Genomic DNA, 23,845 nt, shown 5'->3' with positions numbered 1-23,845 from the left:
ATTGCGAAGTCGTGTCCGACCCATCGCGACCCCATGGACAACATTCCTCCAGGTCTTCCTGTCCTCTACCATCTTCTGGAGTCCATTTAAATTCACACATACTGCTTCAGTGACTCCATCCAGCCATCTCATTCTCTGTCGTCCCCTTCTTCTATTGCCCTCAATCTTTCCCAGCATTAGGCTCTTCTCCAGTGAATCCTTCCTTCTCATTAGGTGGCCAAAGTACTTGAGTTTCAACTTAAGGATCTGGCCTTCTAAAGAGCAGTCGGGGTTGATCTCTTCTAGGACCGACCGGTTTGAACGCCTTGCAGTCCAAGGGACTCGCAGGAGTCTTCTCCAGCACCACAGTTCAAAGGCCTCAATTCTTTTGCGCTCAGCCTTTCTTAGGGTCCAACTTTCACAGCCATACATTGCAACTGGGAAAACCATGGCCTGGACTATACGCACTTTTGTTGGCAGGGTGATGTCTCTGCTTTTTAGTATGCTGTCTAGATTTGCCATAGCTTTCCTCACCAGGAGCAAGCGTCTTTTAATTTCTTGGCTGCAGTCCCCATCTGAGGTGATCTTGGAGCCCAGAAAAATAACATCTGTCACTACCTCCATTTCTTCCCCATCTATTTCCCAGGACTTGAGAGGGCCGGATGCCATGATTTTGGTTTTCTTAATGTTGAGTTTCAAGCCAGCTTTTGCACTCTCCTTCTTCACCCGCATCAAGAGGCTCTTTAGTTCCTCTTCACTTTCTGCCATTAGAGTGGTATCATCTGCATATCTTAGGTTGTTGATATTTCTCCCGGCAATCTTACTTCCAACTTTTGATTCATCTAGCCCTGCCTTTCTCATGATGTGCTCTGCATATAAGTTAAATAGGCAGGGCGACATTATACAGCCTTGCCGGACTCCTTTTCCAATTTTGAACCAATCAGTGGTTCCGTGTTCGGTTCTCACTGTTGCTTCTTGACCCGCATATAGGTTTCTCAAGAGACAAATGAGATGGTCTGGTACTCCCATCTCTTTAAGAACTTGCCACAATTTGTTGTGATCCACACAATCAAAGGCTTTTGCATAGTCAATGAAGCAGAAGTAGATGTTTTTCTGGAACTCCTTAGCTTTCTCCATGATCCAGCGTATGTTGGCAATTTGATCTCTAGTTCCTCTGCCTATTCGAAATCCTGCCTGTACTTCTGGTAGTTCTCGATCCACATACTGCTGGAGTCTAGCTTGTAGGATTTTAAGCATAACTTTACTAGCATGTGAAATGAGTGCAATGGTGCGATAGTTTGAACATTCTTTGGCATTGCCTTTCTTTGGAATTGGGATGTAAACTGACCTTTTCCAATCCTGTGGCCACTGTTGAGTTTTCCAAATTTGCTGGCAAATTGAGTGTAGCACTTTTACTGCATCTTCTTTTAAGATTTTGAATAGCTCAGCTGGAATACTGTCACCTCCACTAGCTTTGTTGTTGCTCAGATTTTCTAAGGCCCATTTCACTTCAAATTCTAGGATGTCTGGTTCGAGGTCAGTGACCATCTCATTGTGGTTATCTGGGACGTTAAGCTCATTCTTGTATAGTTCTTCTGTGTAGTTTTGCCATCTCTTCTTAATCTCTTCTGCCTCTGTTAGGTCTCTGCCATTTTGGTCCTTTATCATGCCATCTTTGCATGAAATGTTCCCTTCATATCTCCAATTTTCTTGAAGAGATCTCTGGTCCTCCCTATTCTGTTGTTTTCTTCTATTTCTTTGCACTGTTCATTTAAGAAGGCATTCTTATCTATTCTAGCTACTCTCTGGAATTCTGCATTCAATTGGGTGTATCTTTCTCTTTCTCCTTTGCCTTTCGCTTCCCTTCTGTCCTCAGCTATTTGCAAAGCTTCCTGAGACAGCCATTTTGCTTTCTTGCATTTCTTTTTCTTTGGGATGGTTTTAGTTGCTACTTCTTGTACAATGTTGCGAACTTCCATTCATAGTTCTTCAGGCATTCTGTCTATCAGATCCAGTTCCTTAAATCTATTTGTCACCTCTACTGTATATTCATTAGGAATATGATTTAGTTCATACCTGAGTGGCCTAGTGCTTTTCCCTACTTTTTTCAATTTAAGCCTAAATTTTGCAATGAGAAGCTCATGATCTGAGCCACAGTCAGCTCCTGGTCTTGTTTTTACTGACTGTATAGAGCTTCTCCATCTTTGGCTGCAGAGCACATAGTCAATCTGATTTCTGTGTTGACCGTCTGGTGATGTCCATGTGTAGAGCCGTCTCTTGGGTTGTTGGAAAAGAGTGTTTTTTATGACCATCGTATTCTCTTGACAAAATTCTATTAGCCTGTGCCCTGCTTCATTTTGTTCTCCAAGGCCAAACTTGCCTGTTATTCCGGTTATCTTTTGGCTTCCTACCTTAGCATTCCAATCCCCCATGATGATAAGGAAATCATTTTTTGGTGTTAATTCTATAAGGTGCTGTAGGGCTTCATAGAACCGGTCAATTTCATCCTCTTCAGCACCAGTGGTTGGGGCATAGATTTGGACTACTGTGATATTGAATGGTTTGCCTTGGATTCGAATTGAGATCATTCTGTCATTTTGAGGATTGTATCCCAGTATTGCTTTTCCTATTCTTTTATTGACTATGAAGGCTACTCCCTTTCTTCTGAGGGATTCTTGCCCACAGTAGTATACCTGATGGTCATCTGAGTTAAATTCACCATTCCTGTCCATTTTAGTTCGCTGATTCCTAAGATGTCGATGTTCATTCTTGTCATCTCTTTTTTGACTACGTCTAGCTTGCCTTGATTCATGGATCTTACATTCCAGGTTCCTATGGAGAAAAAATCTTTACAGCATCGGACTTTCCTTTCACCACCAGATATATACACAGCTGAGCGTCCTTTCGGCTTTGGCCCAGTCGCTTCATTCTTTCTGGCGCTACTAGTACTAGCCCTCTGCTCTTCCCCAGTAGCATATTGGACACCTTCTGACCTGAGGGGCTCATCTTCCAGCGTCAGATCTTTTTTCCTTTTAGTACTGTCCATGGGGTTTTCATGGCAAAGATACTGGAGTGGTTTGCCATTTCCTTCTCCAGTGGATCACATTTTGTCAGAACTCTCTGCTATAACCTGTCCGTCTTGGGTGGCCCTGCACGGCATAGCTTATAGCTTCATTGAGTTACGCAAGCCCCTTCCCCACGACAAGGCAGTAATCCATAAAGGGGTAATCTGTATGTTTATAATATTATAGATTTTATATTTCCTATTTTGTATTTTTATCTGTCGTGTCTTTATCGAAATGTGATGTGACTGTGCCATACGACAAATAAATAATAATATATCTGAGGCTGAAAAAGCAGAAGCTCTACTGAATCCAAACATTGGGTGGAAAATAAAAAACAAAAAGAACAGTAAAAATGTGTTCATGAGCACCACAATCCCTGAGCTATTAGTACTCCATTTCTACAGGTACTGACTTTCTGTGGTTTAATAAAGTTTAGGTGCAGTAGAAAACAATCTGTTGCAATAATCCCTCTCTGGCTCTTCTCTTTCCTTAGTCTTCAGGGCCTGAAATCACCAAATTGTAGGAGATGACCAGGCTGAGCTTGAGGGAGGGGGTCAAACTGGAGGTCACCAGTCATGAGTCCCTTCATGCCCACAAGAGATCAAAATCCCTCCTTCTTTGAATTCCATTGACTCTTTTCTTCTGCCAATTTACCTTGACCATTAGTAGTTCAGATTCTTGTAGAGAGCTTAAACTTGCAATAAATCCTTATACACATTTGAACTGCCTGGATTTCAAAGGTTTCCAGGTTTCCCTGGTGCTTGACCCAAACCTCGTATTTGTTCCTTCTCTGATACTTTCTCTGTTGGCTCTTGTATTCTCTGTGGCTCCTGATGCCTTTTTTGGGGAGGAGTCTGCTTATCTGTGTACAGGTTTGAGTGAAGTGATTCCCCAGAACCACTTTTAATGATTTCATAGGAAGCCTGGCAAAGAGAGAGATTGTATGTGAGCATTTGGCATTAGTTCCTGGCAACATGGACATGTACGGTACTACTCTACAACTGAATCCAAAGAAAGGATGATTTTTAAAACCATATGATGATGTTAAACCAATACTTCACTTTTTTTGTCTGAGGTTTTCCTTTGGCCTTTCGTATCTCCCCACCTTTAAATTTCCACCTTAAAGTAAAAATCCGTGTATTGAATTAAATATGTACTTTCCTGGCAAGTTCAAGTGAAAATTATTCTGGAAGGATAAGAAGCACTGAAATTCTAAAGCACAAAAGTTAACACTGTGTTGGAGGAAATTAAAGTAGTCAGCTCAGGACCTTATCAGTAGGTCCACAATGACAACAAAAGAAATCGCGTATCGTTGGACAAACTTTCCACTCTAAAAAAAATCCTCTGACTACTGACATATACTGTATTTCTACAGTCTGTACAGAAGTTACTGGGTCTGGCCTACATTTGCAGCAGGATCTGGTGTCTCAATGGCCAATGTTAAGATGCAGATAACCAGTTGGATATTTTTGCACAATGTTATTGTCTTTTCCAAAAATCATTTCGTGAATGGCCACTGTCTGTAGATCCATGCCTGCACTGCTTGCATTTCATTTACTTTTTCTAATCTTATCTCTGTGTCTCTGTATTTTAACTGTAGATTAGAGCTATCAGATATGGACTGCAAAAATCTGCTGATTCACTAGGGCACCCATGGAAGGGGTCAAGAATGTGGAAATGGTGGGTACAACCAGGTTAATAAAAGGGCCACCTAGGCATAGGGGTGCTACCAACATTGCATATATCTATCATCTCTATCTCTATCTCGATAGATAGATTAGATAGATAGATAGATAGATAGATAGATAGATAGATATGCAATTAACATTTAAAAGGGTGAGACTTCAGTCAACCAGTCCCATCTGCCATTTTAATGCTGTTGATAATGCCCCTACCCCCAGTTATTTACTAGATAACAGTGTAAAGACATAAACTCCTCTTTGCAATTGTCCAGATTTCCAAAATGTACAGTATATATGTTCCTAGTTCACTGTAAAACTCCATGCAGCTGATGAAATTGACTGTACTTCATTTATGCTATAATGCATTGTTAGTTTTCCAGATGTCATTTACTTTTGGTTTGAATGTTACCACTCTAGAAACATAAGTATTTGATCTGCCGTTCAATATTTGGCTCTTCCCACAGGCTTGGAGCAGTACTTTCTTTGAGTCTCCCTTTTGAATCACACCAACCAGCATGGCCACTTTTTTACTGTTGTTTTAATTGCTCGTAATTGTTTTAACCCGTATGCCAACCAGATTCAGTGATAAACAGGTAGTTTTAGACAATGAATGAACGAACGAATGAGTGTTCTCAGCTTAAGGCTACCAAATTTGGGCTACAAAAATCCAAATGACCTCTAGAGTGCAACAAATAGTTAGAATTTGCTGTTTCTCTTTACCCATTCTGCAGCAATGAAGAAGATACCAAGCATGGCTCTTAGCTTTCCTCACAACCAGGGAAGTCCAGCTCAAACTGTTTGATTTCAGAAGAACCAGCAATCTGTGTCCTCTTATTTCTTCTGAATGCTGGTGAAGAGGAGGTGGGCTGAACAAAGAGAGTTATTTGATACTTCTCTTCTGCCATTTTGCCCCATATCCACTCTTACAAGGAGAGACACAAGAAACTCTAATCTTATAGCCTTGTGTGTTGGGCATCTGTAGAAGGGTACCTCTGATAGCGTAAGTCTAGAACTTATGGAAGAAGAAAAGTCACACACATTTGTGAAGAGGACTTTTATTCAACTTTCCTGCACACAAGTTTATGTCATATATACAGACAGCAAGAGAGAGAAAGAGAGTGAGTGAGTGAGAGGGAAGGGGGGGGAGAGAGAGATCATTCTTGCTGGCATCCACAAATTGCCCCAGTTGCTGGATCAATTACAGCCCAAGAAACCACTGAGCTTCAAAGGCCCCTCTTCCATTGGGAGGTTGTCTACCATGGAAGCTAGGAAAACTCTACTTTCCTACCAGAACAGATCAGCTTCAGCCTACTTCAGGATGACAAGATGTTGTCCTTGGCCAACAGTTAGTAGAGTATGTTCATGGTGGAGCAAGGAAACTGTTTAGATGAGCCCTGGATTTTACAACCCCTAACAACTGCAGCCTCCCTGTGGAGCCAAAAACAAGCTTCTGCAACACACACACACACAGTAGTATCATCTGTGCGCTTCAAGATCCGCAGCCTAAGGCTGCTGCCTCCCACTGTCTAATGACAGAGCCAGTCTGACCATTATAGAGGTTCACCCGACCTTTCTAATTATTACCGTAGGGTAGAAGAGTTCTCACAACATAAAGAGCTTCCTTCTTTGTGATTAGACCAGAAGCAGCAGAAAAAAATGAGTTGGAAAAAATGCTGAATATAAATCACACAAAGTTCTTGATACTGATCTCTTACTTCCCAGTAATTCATTTTTCACTGTATATATCCATTAAGGTGATTTATACCAGTTCTTAGGAAAAGAAACCAAAGGAATAATACTTTCCTGTTATCCAAGTTATGCTGTTATAGAGTGAAGAATGGTTGCTACTGTTACCAGTCACTCAAAGTGCTAGCCACACGAATTCTAGCTTGGCCCTTAACACACATAATAGATGGGTGGAAGGAACTCACTGTATCAACTCTGCTGGCATATACTGGGTAGGCAGAAACCATGGTAGCTAGGCAGTCCCTCAGATAACCTGGCCTATGCCATGTGGGGCTTTATGATGACCAGCATCTTTAATTGCACCAGCTACACCAGTTCAGCTTGCAGAGTAAAGTGACACACAGGCATACCCAGGTATTCCCATACTAGCTGCTCACACTACTACATTCCTTCCAAGTAGTTTTCAAGGTCAGCCCCATACAGGACACATTCCACCAGAGCTGTGAGTCGATTAGACCATAAAGTGACTGTGTGAAGGGACTCTTGATATGGGAAGGTGCAAATGTTATGCAAAGGTTCCCTTGCTCACAACATCTTAAGTAATAGCTATGGTCTCCCATCCAAGATAGATGGGAAATGTCCAGGAGGCCCTAATATTCACAGCCACTGATTTTTAGTAGGATTGAATCAGAGTTGGTTCTTCCCCATCTAGGTCCACACAGACTCCAGGCATTGGGACAGGACCTAAACGGTCTATCTTGGCCAATCTATGATGAAAAGATATAATTGGGTATCATCAGCAGATTGATTATATCAAACCTAAATGCTGGATGAACTTATTCAGCACTAAATATTGATATAAAAAGAGGGGAGAGAGTGTTGAACCCTAGGGGAGACAGTCTCTATATCTCTTACCCTCAACACCAACTAGAACCAGCATGAAGGAAGGAAGAGAACCAACAGTATGATCAACATTATTGAAGTCTGTTGAAAAATGAAGGAAAGTAAGGCTGGATGAACCAGCTCCATCCATCCTCCTTTACAGGTCATCCACAAGCATCATCAAAGCTGCCTCTGTACTGAGTTCCACTGAAATAGGTCCAGATCAGTGGCCTCCCATCTTTTGGGTGCCAGAGATCAGTTCCATGGAGAAAGGTTTTTCCGTGTATTGGAGGGGCTGTGGTTTCATGTGCTGTCTGCATTCCACACATACATGGATGGAGTTCACTCATTTCTGCGGCCCGGTTTCTGGCATGTTGCAGACTGGTTCTGATCTGTGGCCCGAGGGTTGGGGAACCCTGGTCTAGATAATCTGCTTCCTCCAGGAATCTCTGCAACTGCAGGCTCGCCACTTTCTTGACAACCTTCCCTCAAAAACGGAAGGCCGGCGACAGTAGAACAGTTGTCTAAAACAGTTTGGCCCAAGCTCAGCCATTTAAGGAAGTTGAAGTTGCTATCCCTCTCTCAATAAGGTTGACATCTCAGCATGTATTCAACTACAACTAATGTCCCTGACTGCCTTAACAACCCAAATGCTCTTTGGTTCCAATAAAACGATGACTAAATTAACAGTGTAGGCCAGGGGTCCTCAAACTTGGCCACTTTAAGACTTGTGGACTTCAACTCCCAGAATTCCCCAGCCAGTCATGCTGGCTGAGGAATTCTGGGAGTTGAAGTCCACAAATCTTAAAGTGAACAAGTTTGAGGACCCCTGGAAATTCTGGGAGTTGAAGTCCACAACTCTGAAAATGGCCAAGTTTGAAGACCCCCTCGTGTAGACAATCCTTTTCATGTCCTCTGATACCATTGATTCAGGATTTGGCACATTTTGGCCAGTACACCAAAAGGGCAACCACAGTCCATGTTATCTCAAAAATGCTCATGCTAGTCTATGCCTACTATTCATCCCACCAGCCTAGAGGTATGCAGTGTACCAGAGTATTCAGGACAAAGGCGCAAAAGTAAAATGTACATTCCGATTAATGAGAAGAATTAGCAATGGACTTATGGTTTGTGATGATGGCTCCCTAGTCTACAATACCAGGATCTCTCTAACATTGAAGTTGTCACTTAAGATTGGATTGTTTTCATAAATCATTTGGAAAGTAGTTAATCAATGAAGGAAAATATTTGTAGCTCAGAATTGAAATGAGGGGTCCTTGGTGCTCTCTGAGCGTGCTTGTTTTCTTGCAGACATTTCATTACCCTAACTAGATAACATCATCCGTGCTAGTAATGAGTTCTGTTTGCTGTCAGCACTCCTTATAGCACTGATGATGTTACCTAGTTAGGGTAATGAAATGTCTGCAAGAAAATAAGCAAGCTCAGAGAGACACCAAGGACCCCTCAAAGTAGTTAATGTCATTAGCTTGTTTATTAGTTTCTTTTAACTCACATCTGTTTGGAAGGCATTATGGATTTTAAATCATTGAAAAACTAAAGAATTCATCTCCCATGCATTACTATTTTTCCTCAAACGATGCAGATTAAGAAACTTCTGCAGCTACTGTAACTACACCAACTATAACTATCCTGATATAAGTATTCCAGTCTTTGAGGAACTTCAAAGAACTGTTTTAATTCTGGATTTCACTGAAGAGTCAGAGATGCAGGAGGATCCATCTACTTTGGAAAAGTTTCTGATCATTAAAGCTCTTATTCATGATTTGAAGCAGAATTTCCATAGATGCTCTAAAATATATATTTTGCTAAACATTTTCCTCTCTAAGTAAGAGTGTCTCAGAACTTAAAGCTGCGATAATTCCTTTTATGAGAACAGATTAAGTCAACTTGAATCAGCTGAATGAATTGACCCATTTTTTTAAGAACTCTTCACCAGAAATAATTTACATCTTTTGAATATTTCCTCCAATGCCAAATCAGATCAGTCTGTGGTGTTGTGTATGGGAAGATTATATATGTGAGGTCTTTTTTTTTTTTGTTAAAAGCTGAATATCACTCAAAATAGAGGCGCCATACTATTTCAGGCTTCTGTTTCCATTTACAGAGACCCAGTTCAATTCTGATTCAGTTTCTCGAAACTACCAGGCAAGATAATATTGTATCACTGGCAAAACAAGTTCGGTCTTTGGAATAGAAAGATAAGAAGAAAATGATTTTTCCAGTCTATCGCCCAGGTTGTGAAGCAATCTGTAGTGTTTAATGACATATATTTTGTAGTGAGACACAAGTAGATGAGACGTTTGGGGTGGAGTGAAGATGGGGGATGCTATCCAGCTGTTTGTTGCTTTCCTCACATCCTGAAGACATGAAAACATTCTCTTGATATGGAAACTGCTGGTCAATGTGCTTTATTAAAACTAAAAGGAGAAGGGAAGTAGCAGTCTTTACTTGCCGTTGCTTGTAAGTAGTCTTAGACCTACAATTTTTCATTCGACAACCATTCAAAATTATAATGGCACTGAATGAATGGACATATGACCTCGTCCCAAAGTTTCAACCATTTTAGAGTCTCCACAGTCACATGACAAAAATATGAACAATTGGCAGCATATCTACCCTTACAAATGTGGGGGCATCGCAAATCCCCTGCATCATGAGTTGGGAAGCCATAGCCAACTAGAACCACCAGTGTGTGGTCCTTTCTCCCATCCCATCATACCTGACTTTTCCCACTCTTCTATTTTCCCATATCCTTTTAACACCACCAAAAAACAGCATCTGCCTATCCCAGGCCTTTGGGAAGGACACAATGGATGGCTAAAAATGCCAAATCCACTCTAAATTTCTGGCTGACTGCATCTGACTGCAACCAACTATACTGGAGAAGATAACAAAATACAAAACCTGCAAATAGAAATAGAATGACTGTGGCAAAAGAAAGCAAAGGTATTACCAATAATAGTAGGTTTCTTGGGTGCAATCCCAAAACAACTGGAGCACCACTTGAACATCATCGGCATTGACAAATTCACCATCAGTCAGTTGCAAAAGGCAGTTTTACTTGGGACAGCTTACATCCTGTGATGATACCTCTAACACCATCAAACATCAACATCTGCCAATCCCAAGTTGATAGGTTGATAAAAATGCAAATTGAGTCAAAACATCTGGCTGACTGTGTGATGGACCATAATAATTGGCTGTGCAGGACTAAGCCATTTGAACTAATGTAATCAAAACTGAAATTGAAACACCACTAAATGATTCATATTGCGGAGTATGCAAAGAAGCAGAACAATCAATCATATATTCAGCTCATGTAAGAAGATTCCAACCAAGTCACCAAAATGATTCATTGGAACAACAGTAAAAATGATCATATACCAATAATGAAAAATTGGTGGGAACATAGAGTTGAAAAAGTAGTTGAAAATGAGCAGGTTAAACTATTGTGGGGTTTCTAAATTCAGATTCAAAAAGTCTTGGTTCACAACTCACCAGATATAACTATGGTTGAAAAGAAGAAATTATGGATAACTGATGTGGCAATATGGGGGAATAGCAGAATAAAAGACAAAGAATTGGAGAAAAGCACAAAAATTCAAATTTCAAGATCTGAAAATCAAAACTGGAAGATTATGGCAAAAACTAGTCATAGTGGTTCCAGTAGTTATTGGCACACTGTCAATATCCAGTTTGCGAATCCAAATAAAACTCCAGATTAATTTTCTTTCCGAAAATCTTACGGTTTATTGAATACATTGCATGGTTATGTCAAAGCAAAACTAACTCTGAGGTTCCTACACCAATTCATAGACTTAAACAATAATTTTCCCAGTCAAGCACCCAATGTCTTACATAATCCATTACATAACAAGTCTGTTTTGTTATGGGAACCATCTGCCGCAAGTCCACAGTTGTTCTGGTGTTCTTGATAAGGCTTCAGGCTCCCTTGGTCTGCAGCTGAATCAAAGAAATTTCATTTTTCCATCTACTCATTTGAAAGTAATATCTCCCACCCACCCCTCCCCCTTTAATCTAAAGGCAAGTTGAAACGCAGAGGCATGTAGCTGCCAAAATTTCATCTTGACACACACTGGGTGCCATACCCAAAAAAATCTTACATGGCATTGAGGAAATCTGTGCATTGCTAAAATTTCCAACTGCCAATTGTAAAAGACCACACTGCCTGCACCTGCAGATATACTATGCTGATATATTTTGACATCCTAGATTCTTGGGAAGAACTTGAGGTGCATGAAAGTCAAAACCAGCTAAAGAACTGGTAGCCGTAAGGTCACATCATGGTGAACAGATAATAATGCCTTGAGCTGTTAGGTGTAGAGCACATAGGAATGTTAGCAATCAATAAGTAAATAAATCAACACTTTTAGTTTTATACCTGTTTTTCTAATATTGATTTAACAATATCAGATTTATGAATTAAGATGTTTTGGATAAAATAATCTTTCTGAAGAGTACTCAGGCTCTCAAGCAATTCAGCTGTATCTTTATCTCTGCAGGAAATCTTAGTTGCATTGAAATAAATAAAATTAGGTAAGGCTCTGGGACCTGATGATTTTCTTACAGACTGAAATAAGATATGTATTGATTTTTCCTCTCTCTCTCATGTTGCTAGAGGACTATAAAGATGCTGTTTTGCAAGAAGTTCTCACCTTTTCCTTTAACAAAGCTTTCCTATCTGTATGTCTGAAGCATAAAAGAATGAGAAAAGTTCCCATGGAGCATGAAAATGATCATCTAATTTCTTTGTAAAATTAGGAGGCAACTCCGGTCTAATGATGTAATATATACCTTTTTCAATAGTCCATTCTGCACTATCTTAGCTTATTATAGGCCAATCTTAGTTGATGTACTTGATATAGTAGATACACAACCTGATACATTCGATTCAGCGTGGTTGTCTTGCTGGGTGGGGAGAAAACCATACAAGTTGGAGTTTTGGAACATTTGTTGATTAAATTTGATTTTTCCTTCAGTTTCATCAATTGGATGAAAATATAGCCTTCCAGGTCATTTGCAAGGGCTATCCCAGACTGAAACTATATACTGCTAAAACTCTTGTTGACATTAAGGGTGAAACAGGGCATCACAGAGCAACAATTTTTAACCAAGGTACCTCAAATGGACTAACTTATAAAATGTGTCCAAAATCTGGAATCCAGGATTTCTAAAAGAATAAAATTTGGGGGGGGGGTTGTGGTTGCTTCAGTGCAACTGGCTGCTGCTGGTGCTGCTGCAGTGTTGCAGATTACATATCTTCATTTTCAACATTCTCCCATTCCCTCATTCCCTCCCCCACCCAGCAGCAGCCACTTATCTGCTTGCTACAAAGGGAAGGGGGGGAGAGGAAGGAAAGAATAAAGGAACAGGAAATAAATAAATAAATAAATAAATAAAGAAAGAAAGAAAGAAAGAAAGAAAGAAAGATAGCAAGGAAGGAGGGAGGGAGGGAAGGAAGGAAGGAAGGAAGGGAGGAAAGAAAGAAAGAAAGAAAGAAGGAAGGAAGGAAGGAAGGAAGGAAGGAAAAAGAAAGAAAGAAAGGAAGGAAGGAAGGAAGGAAGGAAGGAAGGAAGGAAGGAAGGAAGGAAGGAATTCTGATGCTCCGTGCCAGTTTCCCACAAGGAAACTCAATGGGGAAGCCAGCAGGAAGTCAGAAATTACTCCTGCTGCTACTGCCCTTTTGCCCACCCATGGTCATTTGGTTTCTCTGTTTAGGTAAAGAAATATCTCTGAAATGATGCTCCCACAGGATGTGGAATGTTTACTTACGGCATATCTTGTCAGAATTCTGTAAGGTGACTTCTGACAACACAGAGATTATTTCTCTGACTGGGTATCAGAAGCCTCTTATGTGCACCGAACATTAATAACAAAAAGCTATATAGATATATATTTTAAATAAGCAGACTTGCCTAATTTGGCAATAATTTGAGATACACTTTATTGATGATAAAGTGTGATTCACAGTGTTAGAAATGAGAGAAATATTGAGAAAATACCTCTGCAAATCAAGCTTCGAAGCATAACATGCTTTTAAATCTATTAACTTGGATCCATTATTATGCACTACATCAGGGGTAGTATTTTTTTTTTAATGAATGTATTGAAAACAGGGACACAAATGTGAGAAATTATTGACCTCTCAATAATAAAACAATGTAATACATTATCTACATTTAAAGGGGTTTTTTTGGGGGGGAGGAGTGGCAATGAAGTGAATTCCATTGTTTAATGTTTTGTAAAGTTTAACATGCTGTATATGTTGAAATAGCCCTGAGCAACTGTATGGTGTTTTTTTTTCTGTAATAATTTTTTTTTTAAAAAAAATCTTGACTGGGCAACTAGAGAATATAGAAAATCTTTAATGCTACTCCCCCCCCCACACACAAACACAAATCAATGACACTATTGTTATGATGAAACCTGGGAAGACTCTCAGGCCAAAAGGAGTAAGTATAATAGGATGGCATAAAACTGTAAGGGGAAAGTACCCCGTATAGCAGTGGTGGCGAACCTATGGCACATGTACCAGAGGCGGCACTCAGAGCCCTCTCTGTGGGCATGCGCGCTGCTGCTGCCAGCAGCTTACGCAGGTCCATTAGGCCGCCACTGCTACCTGGAGTGGCAGCCCCACCCAGCACAAAGGAGGCGAAGTGGCCAGCTAGCAAGCTCAAGTAGAGGTGATAGAGCATGGCCACACCCAGCAAGCCAAAGGCCACCCCAAGCAGGGAAAGCCGGATCCCCATCAGCGCCATGGTCCCCCAGTCCCAGCTAGGATTGTGTGCTTCCCCCATCTATGCTGGGCCTCCTGCCCACTGCCCCACCCTCCAGAGATCCCCTGGATCTCCCCCAACCTTGCCCGGCCACCATAGGCGTCCCCCCCATGAGCAACATCAAGGTGGCTATGCCCACCCCAGCCACGCCCACTCAGTTTGCTGTGACAACTGCAGCCATGCCCACCCAGGTGGCCACGCGCCCATGGTCCCCCTGAGGGCACCACAATGCTGATGCAGCTCTGGCACTTTGCGATAAATAAGTGGGTTTTGCGTTGTGGTTTGGGCACTCGGTGTCTAAAAGGTTTGCCATCACTGCCCTATAGTTTTGGAGATATTTGGGGAGTGTTATGAAAAGAGGGCCCTGTCATTTTCCTATTATGAAGCTTATGTGACAGTAATTTTGAAGGCTTTCAAGGACTTAAACCACTGCAGAAGTCATTGTGCAATGCTATATTAAACACCGATGCTAAGATTTTGTCAGCAAAATAGGTGAGAAGATTAAAGAAGTATAAACATATAAGAGGATTGTTTTAGAACACCTGGTAGTAAGGAGCTCAGTAAACCACTGGAACTAATAGTGTTAGAGGGAGAATCCAGAGATTTGTTGGGCTCAATGTGTCTTTGCCCAAATAAGTAAAGATGATTTTTTTTTAAAAAAAAATCAAAACTATTTATGGCACATATAAAGAGGGTCTTCATATATCCTCTCAGCCAATCAGAGGAGCAATTTTTCTGCCTTAGGCACCACTTTTATGTGCTTTTGCTTGAGAAAAAAAGCAGCAGAGTTCATTCACAGTAATTTGATGCATCGCTGATATTCCACATAATATTTCCAAGTAATATTTCCAAGTAATATTTCCACAGTACCTGCTCATTGGTTCCATGTTAACTTGTAGCATCCCATAATATGCAACAGCATGTTCCTGTAAATGCTGATCTAAATATTCAGGGGTGTTTTCACCATTCCAATGAACCTCTGAGTGCAAAGGTCAAGCAAGACCCCCTTGACCGAGTCTTATCGGTTTAACTACTTACATATTCCTCCCTATCTAAGGCATTTGGGAAGTGGAGGCAGAAAATCTCTGATCTACTGATAGGAGAATTTTATTTCATTTCCTTTTGGCTCATTCTGAGGCGAGACTCCCCCACCCATCTCTTAGAGCAGTGGTTCCCAACCTTTTCTATACCCTGCACCCCTAGAACGCTTCTGGTATATTCTCGCACCCCTTACAAAAGTTTGAAATAAGGGCAACGAATTATGCATATACACTATAATTTTGAAAAATGAAGTTTTTATACCCCCTGGAATATTGTCTTGCACCCCCATGGGGTGCGAGCACCCCCGGTTAGGAACTTTCTCCCTACATGTTAGAAAAATCCAAAATATTGTATGGTAAGGGTTCCCAATCTTGGCAACTTTAAAATGTGTGGACATCAACTCCCAGAAGTCCCCAGCCAGCATGATCATGGCTGGCTGGAGAATTCTGGGAACTGAAGTCCACACATGTTAAAGTTGCCAAGTTTGGGAACTCCTGTCCTATGGTTATGAAATCCAGAAAGTTATGCCCTTATGGTTCCTATTACAATGAAAAAAATTAGCCAAATTTGGCTATTCTCAAAACGCGTGCGCGCGCGCACACACACACACACACACACACACACACACCTAGGGTTGGATGTGGAAAGTACTTGGATGAAAGAATACGAAAATATCTCAAAACTAGATGTGACTGGAAACATTCCCAAAGAAGGCCATGGTAAACAGCTTTTTGTTATTACCAAGAAAACAGCAAGGCGGTGTTCACACACTCACAAGTAACTGAGTATAACTTGGGAAAGTATTTAACTGAATGGACTGGTTTCTTGCCCATTGCTTTCAAGAACATGCTAAGATATTCTTATGTTAGAAAGCTTTTCAGTGGGTCATTGCCAGAATTAGAGACAATCAATCTTTTCCTATGCAAGGCAACATGTAAGTGATACAAAATCTGCTTTTAAAACAGTGCATGCAGATGAAGAAAACAGAAATCAAATACTTTACGTATTACTGGAAACAAGCATTGAAGAATGGAGTGTGTGTGTGTGTGGGGGGGAATTGATTGGATGGCATTGTCTCAATTTGACATTTTCTGTCCCGTTTAAATGTCCTAGTAGCTCACGGTAGAAAATGTTTGCAGTGATCGATTGTATTCAGACAATGTAATAACATCTGCATTGCAAATAAACAGCCACAAGACAAAATAACAAGGCAATCTCCTTTGCAGAATATGTTCGGCAATATTTTAAGAATCATCTATTAAGAAAGAGCTCTTTTGTACAAATTGCTTTCTTATAATTTCATGTTCCTTTTGAGCTTGGTGAGCTTAGGTTTTGATTGAATGTATTTTTCTTCTTCTCTCTCTCTCCCTCTCCTTCCCTCCCTCTCTCTTTCCCTCTCTTTCCCTCCCTCCCTCCCTCCCTCTCATTTTAAAGGAAGATTTTCTATATTTTTGCAGAGGCAAACTCATTTGTCAGCAACTGTAAATCCAACAGGGAGCTGTGCAGCACCTGTCTGCAAACGTGCTCCTGATATTTTCAAGATATATTGAAAACAACCTTTGAAAAAAAAAAACTTTTAAAATGTGATCATAAAATAGCTTTTACTTTAGGTTCCTGAATGGCTTTTAAAAAAGGCTTAACCTAAGGGGGGAAAAAGATATACAGAAGCTTGCTTTAAGGATCATCACAGGGAGGTTACAAAAAAAAAAGGCAAGATTGAGGCTACAACTGCCCAAGAGAAATTCCACTCCTTTTTTAAATAAGCATTTGACACATAATTAACATAAAAAAGATCTGGCTTTATTTCTATTCTGTTGCCACCATCATCTTGACTTTTATGATCCATTGGGACACCTCTGCTAGCTTTTATTATTTTTTGTGATAAAAATCATTACTATATATTATTGTTCCCAGCCTTGGCAAATTCCAGAGATTTTAATATGTGTTGAGAATTCTGGGAGTTGAAGTCCAACCTCGGGCAATTGCTCTGATTGGGAAACACTGTACTAGAGTATTTATAAGGCACTTCCTTTCTGCTCCCTCTTAAGTATACTCATACCTACAATTAATCCCTGAATCAGTAATATTAGACGTAATATCCCATACTTATAGTTGCTTGGCCTTGCTTGGCAGCTTGGGATAGATACCTCATAGTTGTAATTAAAAAATAGACAAGCATATAAGATGTAGCTATAAAATCACCTCGTCCCACTATTATCACCAGCTATCAAAAGGTGGGTGTTGGAAGAAAAATCTGATCTGATTCTAAGCCAGGAGAAAGACTCAGGAGAAATGAATTTTGAGGCAAGCTGCAGTTGGAAAAGAGGTCTTCATTTATTTAGGAATCAGAAGCGAAGTGATGCAGCAATCAGTTCTGGGACAGCTGACAAAACAGTCTGGTGAGTGAATGGGTTTTTATGTGATTTTAGGGCTTTGTGATTTAGATGCCCAGGTTTGTTGTGAAATGTACTGTAATCTGTGCTTGAGTGTGCCCTTTTAGCATTCTAATTATTGTTGTCTGACTCCCATTGTACCTGGGGGGGGGTCATGCCCTGTCTTTGGAGCTGGGTGGGGAATGTAAATTTGAGGAGTCTTTGTTTTTCTCTTTTTAATCCGATCGGTTCAGCCTTCTGGGAAGGGTGCATCTGACAGCACTTTGCTTATGAATGGAGCTATCATTCTGCTTGAATGGAATGCCTGGGTTTTCTTAATAGATACAAAAGTATCTCATTCATAAAAGTTAACTGTTGGAGAGACTGCCTGGAGTGTTTTCCAGGGAGTGGAGAGACTCCAATGATTTTATCCTAGGGAAGCCTCCTTTCTGGGAAGTGCCTTCTTTTTGGGGGTGGGGATAGGGGTCTCTCCCTACATAGCCAACAGTCAAGCAAGGGAAGTGGGTGATGTGGAAATTTGATAGCTAAATAAAAACATAAGAGGTGGTCTAAACTACTACTACTGCTGCTGCTGCTGCTGCTGCTGCTACTACTACTACTACTACTACTACTACTACTACTACTACTACTAAAATTGGAAGGGACCTGGGAGGTCATCTAGTCCAACCCCGTGCTCAGGCAGGAAACAAATGGCTGTTCAGTTTCTTTTTAAAAACTTCCATTGTTGGAGCATTCACTGCTTCTGGAGGCAGGCTATTCCACTGGTTAATTGTTCTAACTGTCAGGAAGTTTCTCCTTAATTCTAGGTTGCTTCTCTCCTTGATTAGTTTCCATCCGTTGCTTCTTGTCCTGCCTTCAGGCGCCTTGGAAAATAGCTTGACTCCCTCTCCTTTGTGGCAGCCCCTGAGATATTAGAATACTGCTGTCATGTCCCCCCTAGTCCTTCTCTTCATTAAACTGGACATACCCAGTTCCAGCCACCGTTCCTTGTATGTTTTAGCCTCCAGTCCTCTAACCATCTTTGTTGCTCTTCTCTGTACTCTTTCTAGAGTCTCAACATCTATTTTTTATGAAAACATGCATCACAATTCACATCTATTAGAGCAAAGGATTCCATATTGACCTGCTCCTATCATCCCTCAACCTCATAGCACTTTCTGAAGGGTTGGAGAATGGAACCATAGAAGCAGGAGAAACAAATCTCAGTGGGTTCATATCTATATTGATATGCTGACGGTTTTTTTTTTTTTTTACTTACATTTACAGACACTTATCCCTCCTCAGTGGTTCTAGCTTCATTTATGCTGCACCTCAAAAGACAAATGAGGTAATTCTGCCATGGCACATGAGCTGTTTCTGCCTCTCTTCTGAATAGGCCTCTCAAATGAGAAAAGGCTTGTGCGATGAAGAGACTCTTACAGAGATACAACGGCCTCTTCCCCTTAGGATAAGACATTCTGCTCTATCCTAGTATTTTTGTTGTTGTTGTTTAGTCACTAAGTCATGCCTGCCTCTTTGTGAGCCCATGGATCTAGGGTCCTCTGCCATTCCCTGTCTCCCAGAGTTTGCCCAAATTCATGTTTGTGACACCCTCATCCTCTGCCGTCCGCCTTTTCCCGTTGCCTTCAATCTCTCCCAACATCAATGGCCTTTTCTAATGAGTCCTGTTTTCTCATTTGGTGGCCAAACTACCTGCACTACAGCTTCGGTATCTGTCCTTCCAGGGTTGATTTCCTTTAGGATTGACTGATTTGATCTCCTTGCAGTCCAGGAAACTCTCAAGAGTCTTCTACAACAACCACAATTCGAAAGCATACCCTAATATTAGCCTGGCTGGAAGAAACTTCTGCACTCATTAGGGGATAATTCCCCAACTAAAATAATGACTGTTTAAAAAAGAAGCAAAGCACAACCATGATTGACGCAGAGATGCAGAAGGCAGGTCCCTTTGGGGGCAGCAATATTGCCTCTCTCCCCCCCCCATGCTTTTTTCATTCATAGTTTCCCCCCCTGCTCATAATTTTGCAGGCTCCTGCTCAGGAAAAAAAATGGCTTCAACCAGAAGGACCTGACCACAGCCATGTCTGCAATCCCCTGAAAGGGTTTTAAAAAACCCCCCAATACTGACAGAAATTGTCAGCTGTTCAGTAGAGCCGTGATCTTTGAGCCTGAAGAGAAAAAGAGCAGGAGGATAAGGGAGATGAAGAATGAATATTGCTAGCAATGGCACTGGAAGGAAAAAAAAAAAACCTCTTCTCTTGGATTGAGCAAGGTGTGGTTGGCTACTGAGTTGAGTTGAATGCATCACGATCTGCAAGACTTCACTGCCCCTCCAATTTGGGTAGCTATTAGTTGAATACAATGCCTTTGGCCTCGGAGTGGCAGTTAGCTCCATCTCTTTCTATTTGCTTCTAAATTGATCATCTCGGCACCGTGATGAGAAGGTCACGCTCAGAAAATGTGGAAAAGCTGACCATCTGGCCTCCTGGGGTCTAATGTTCTCCAATGCCTGGAGCTTTCTTGATGGAAAAGCTCTGGTTTTGTAGGCAAAACCCCAAAGCATCCTCCTCCTAACAATGCCGCTTTTCAAAGGCAGGCTTAATAGCAGGCATCAATTCTCTCCATTGCTTTGATTAAAGTGGCAGGTCAAGGCTTGACCTGTGATTCAGCTGAAAGGCTCCTGGTCAAAATGTTCCCTTATAAGCCTTCATTGGCATTTCTCCCGGCTTTCCTTTCCCTCCCCTCCCCTCCCAACTGCACATAATTGGTCCTAATTGCTCTCCTTCAGGGTCCAAACTGGGTTGAATGCAATAACATCAAGCTGAGGATTTTGGGCAGCAATTCCAGATGATCTTCTGCCTATTGCATGCAAACCATTCTTCCTCCTCCCTCCCTCCCCTCCCCCCCTCTCTCTCTCTCTCACACACACACACACACACACACACACACACAGGCCCCCTGGGAGCATTTCAGAAGCACTCCATAATTTGAGACCTCTTGTCCTTCAATACTTTTTACCCTCAGGGACATCGGGAAATTGTCAGATATGATTAGCTGTGCGGCTTCATTAACTGGAATGAGACGCCTGACCCATCAACAAGCATTTGCCATTATTTTGCATGGATTTGGGTGTGTTTCCCCTCCCCTGTGGAGCTTTTATCCAAACAACCAAACCTGATTGCCAATAGGAAATCGAAAGGCTACACTGAGTTGTAGCAAAGTCAGTCAGGATTTACCGTCTTCATCTAACATCCCAAGGTGGTATTTATGTCAAGGCCTGTTGCTGAATCAACCTGGCCCCCTCCTTTGTAAGAGTCCAATGGTAGCTATGGTGACGATGTCATGTAGAACAAAGTCATGATGATGTTACTCATAATACCATGGAATGGCCGGAATTATGGGACATCACATTTGGGGAAAACAAAAGCTGTGGGTCTAAGGATAGCCCTCTCTTAAGCAACCTTAAAACACCCATTTATTTATTTTAGTTTATTCATCTATACAGTTTATAGGCCACCTGATTCCCAATGACTCTGGGAGGCTTACAATTAGAAGTATCTGTGTAATAATAATAATAATAATAATAATAATAATAATAATAATAATAATAGGTGGGCGTGGAATGCTACAAGTACATCAGATGGTTGAAGAAGAAAAAATGGCTTTGGAAGAATATCTGAAGAACAATGATGAAGATGCACTGAAATTAGTATATCAGGAAGGCTTACTAACTACTGGAGAGACCAAACTGGCCTACAAGAAAGACCAAATGAAGAACAGAATAGAGGCATGGGAAGACAAAGCACTACATGGCCAATACATGAAAAAAATAGCTGGGAAAGCAGATAATAATAAAACCTGGCAATGGCTAAGAGCAGGAAAATTGAAGAAAGAGACCGAGGGACTAATTCTGGCTGCACAAGACCAAGCCTTAAGGACAAATGCATACAAAGTCAAAATTGAGAAGACAGCAACAGACAGTAAGTGCCGCCTATGCAAAGAAGCTGAAGAAACAGTGGACCACTTGGTAAGCTGTTGCAAGAAGATTGCACAGACTGATTACAAGCAGCGGCATGACAAAGTAGCAACAATGGTGCATTGGAAGATCTGCAAAAAATATCATTTGCCTGTAAGCAAAAACTGGTGGGATCATAAAATAGAGAAAGTCATAGAAAATGATAAAATTAAACTGCTCTGGGACTTCAGAATTCAAACAGACAAGCACCTGCAACATAACACCCCAGACTTAACAATTGTCGATAAGAAAGACAAAAATGTCTGGATAGTGGATGTGGAAGTGCCTGGAAACAGCAGAATAGTTGAGAAAGAACTGGAGAAGATAACAAAATACAAAGACCTACAAATAGAAATAGAAAGACTGTGGCAAAAGCAAGCAAGGGTAGTACCAATAGTAATAGGCTCCTTGAGTGCAATCCCAAAACAACTGGAGCACCACTTGAACACCATTGGCATTGACAAATTCGCTATTAGTCAATTGCAAAAGGCAGCCTTACTAGGAACTGCTTCCATCCTGCGACGATACATGTAATACCATCAAACATCCACATCTACCTATCCCAAGTCCTGGGTAAGGACTCGATAGGTAGACAAAATGCCAAATCCAGTCTGAACATCTGGCTGACTGTGCGATGATCCATAATAATAATAATCAAGTTGGAAGGGAGCTTGGAGGTCATCTAGTCCAACCCCATGCTCAGGCAGGAAACCCTATACCATTTCAGACAAATGGCTGTCCAGCCTCTTCTTAAAAACTTTCAGTGTTGGAGCATTCACTGCTTCTGGAGGCAGGTTCTTCCACTGTTTAATTGTTCTAACTATCAGGAAGTTTCTCCTTAGTTCTAGGTTGCTTCTCTCCTTGATTAGTTTCCACCCGTTGCTTCTTGTCCTGCCTTCAGGCGCTTTGGAAAATAGCTTGACTCCCTCTTTTTTATGGCAGCCCCTGAGATATTGGAACACTGCTATCATGTCATCCCTGGTCCTTCTCTTCATTAAACTAGACATACCCAATTCCTGCAGCCGTTCCTTATATGCTTTAGCCTCCAATCCCCTAATCATCTTTGTTGCTCTTCTCTGTACTCTTTCTAGAGTCTCGACATCTTCTTTACATCGTGGTGACCAAAACTGGATGCAGTATTCCAAGTGTGGCCTTACCAAGGCATTGTAAAATGGTATTAACATTTCATGTGATCTTCATTCTATCCCTCTATTAATGCAGCCTAGCACTGTATTGGCTTTTTTGGCAGCTGCAGCACACTGCTGGCTCATATTTAGGTAATTGTCCACTAGGACTCCGAGATCCCTCTCACAGTTGCTACTATTGAGCAAGGTACCACCTATACTATACCTGTGCATTTGGTTTTTCTTGCCTAAATGCAGAACCTTACTTTTTTCACCATTGAATTTCATTTTGTTAGATAGTGCCCAGTGTTCAAGTCTGTCCAGATCCTCCTGTATCCTAAACCTGTCTTCTGGAGTGTTGGCTATTCCTGCCAGCTTGGTGTTGTCTGCAAATTTGATGAGTTCCCCATCTATCCCCTCATCCAAATCATTGATGAAGGTGTTGAAGAACACTGGGCCCAGAACAGAGCCCTGGGGCATCCCACTACATGCTTCCCTCCATGTAGATGCGGTTCCATTGAGGACCACACGCTGAGTAAAAAGAATCATGAACTCCAAAAACAACCTATGATCAAAGAAATCCCACCCAGCAGCCACTCAGACTTTTCCCTGACCCAGAACTTGGCAGAATAGCCAGGCCTATCATAGTTTCCTAAGTGTCATTGATGTGGGAGTCCTCTGGATATCATTCCAGGAGGCAGGCGCCATAACAGGTTCTATCAGTGGGCCTCTTACTACATGTCATAGGGTAAAAGGTATACGCTGAGTAACAAAACAGTTTAGTACCGTATTTTCTGGTGTATTAGACAACCCAGCGTATAAGATGACCCCTGACTTCGGAGCCGATTTGCATGCTTAGAAAGTAGTCTTATACGCCGGAAACTACCGTAATTTCTGGCGTATAAGACGACTCGGCGTATAAGACGACCCCCGACTTCAGAGCCAATTTGCATGCTTTAGAAAGTCATCTTATACGCCAGAAAATACGGTAATTAAATGAGGATGAGGCTGGAGCAATGGCTGTAAGCCAGATTACAAAGGGAAAAGGCATTCTCTCAATTGTTCTTTCTTTCCAAAAACATTTCTGCTGAAAACCAGCACAGGAACACTGTACTGTATCTGCAGAAATGTTCTCCAAAGATACTGTAGTGCAAAAGAAG

The sequence above is a fragment of the Crotalus tigris genome, unplaced genomic scaffold (assembly GCF_016545835.1).
Source record: "Crotalus tigris isolate CLP2741 ecotype Arizona unplaced genomic scaffold, ASM1654583v1 scf7180000019100.1392032, whole genome shotgun sequence".
Taxonomy (NCBI): Eukaryota; Metazoa; Chordata; class Lepidosauria; order Squamata; family Viperidae; genus Crotalus; species Crotalus tigris.
The sequence above is the reverse complement of the archived record's forward strand: the minus strand, read 5'-3'. Positions refer to the sequence as shown.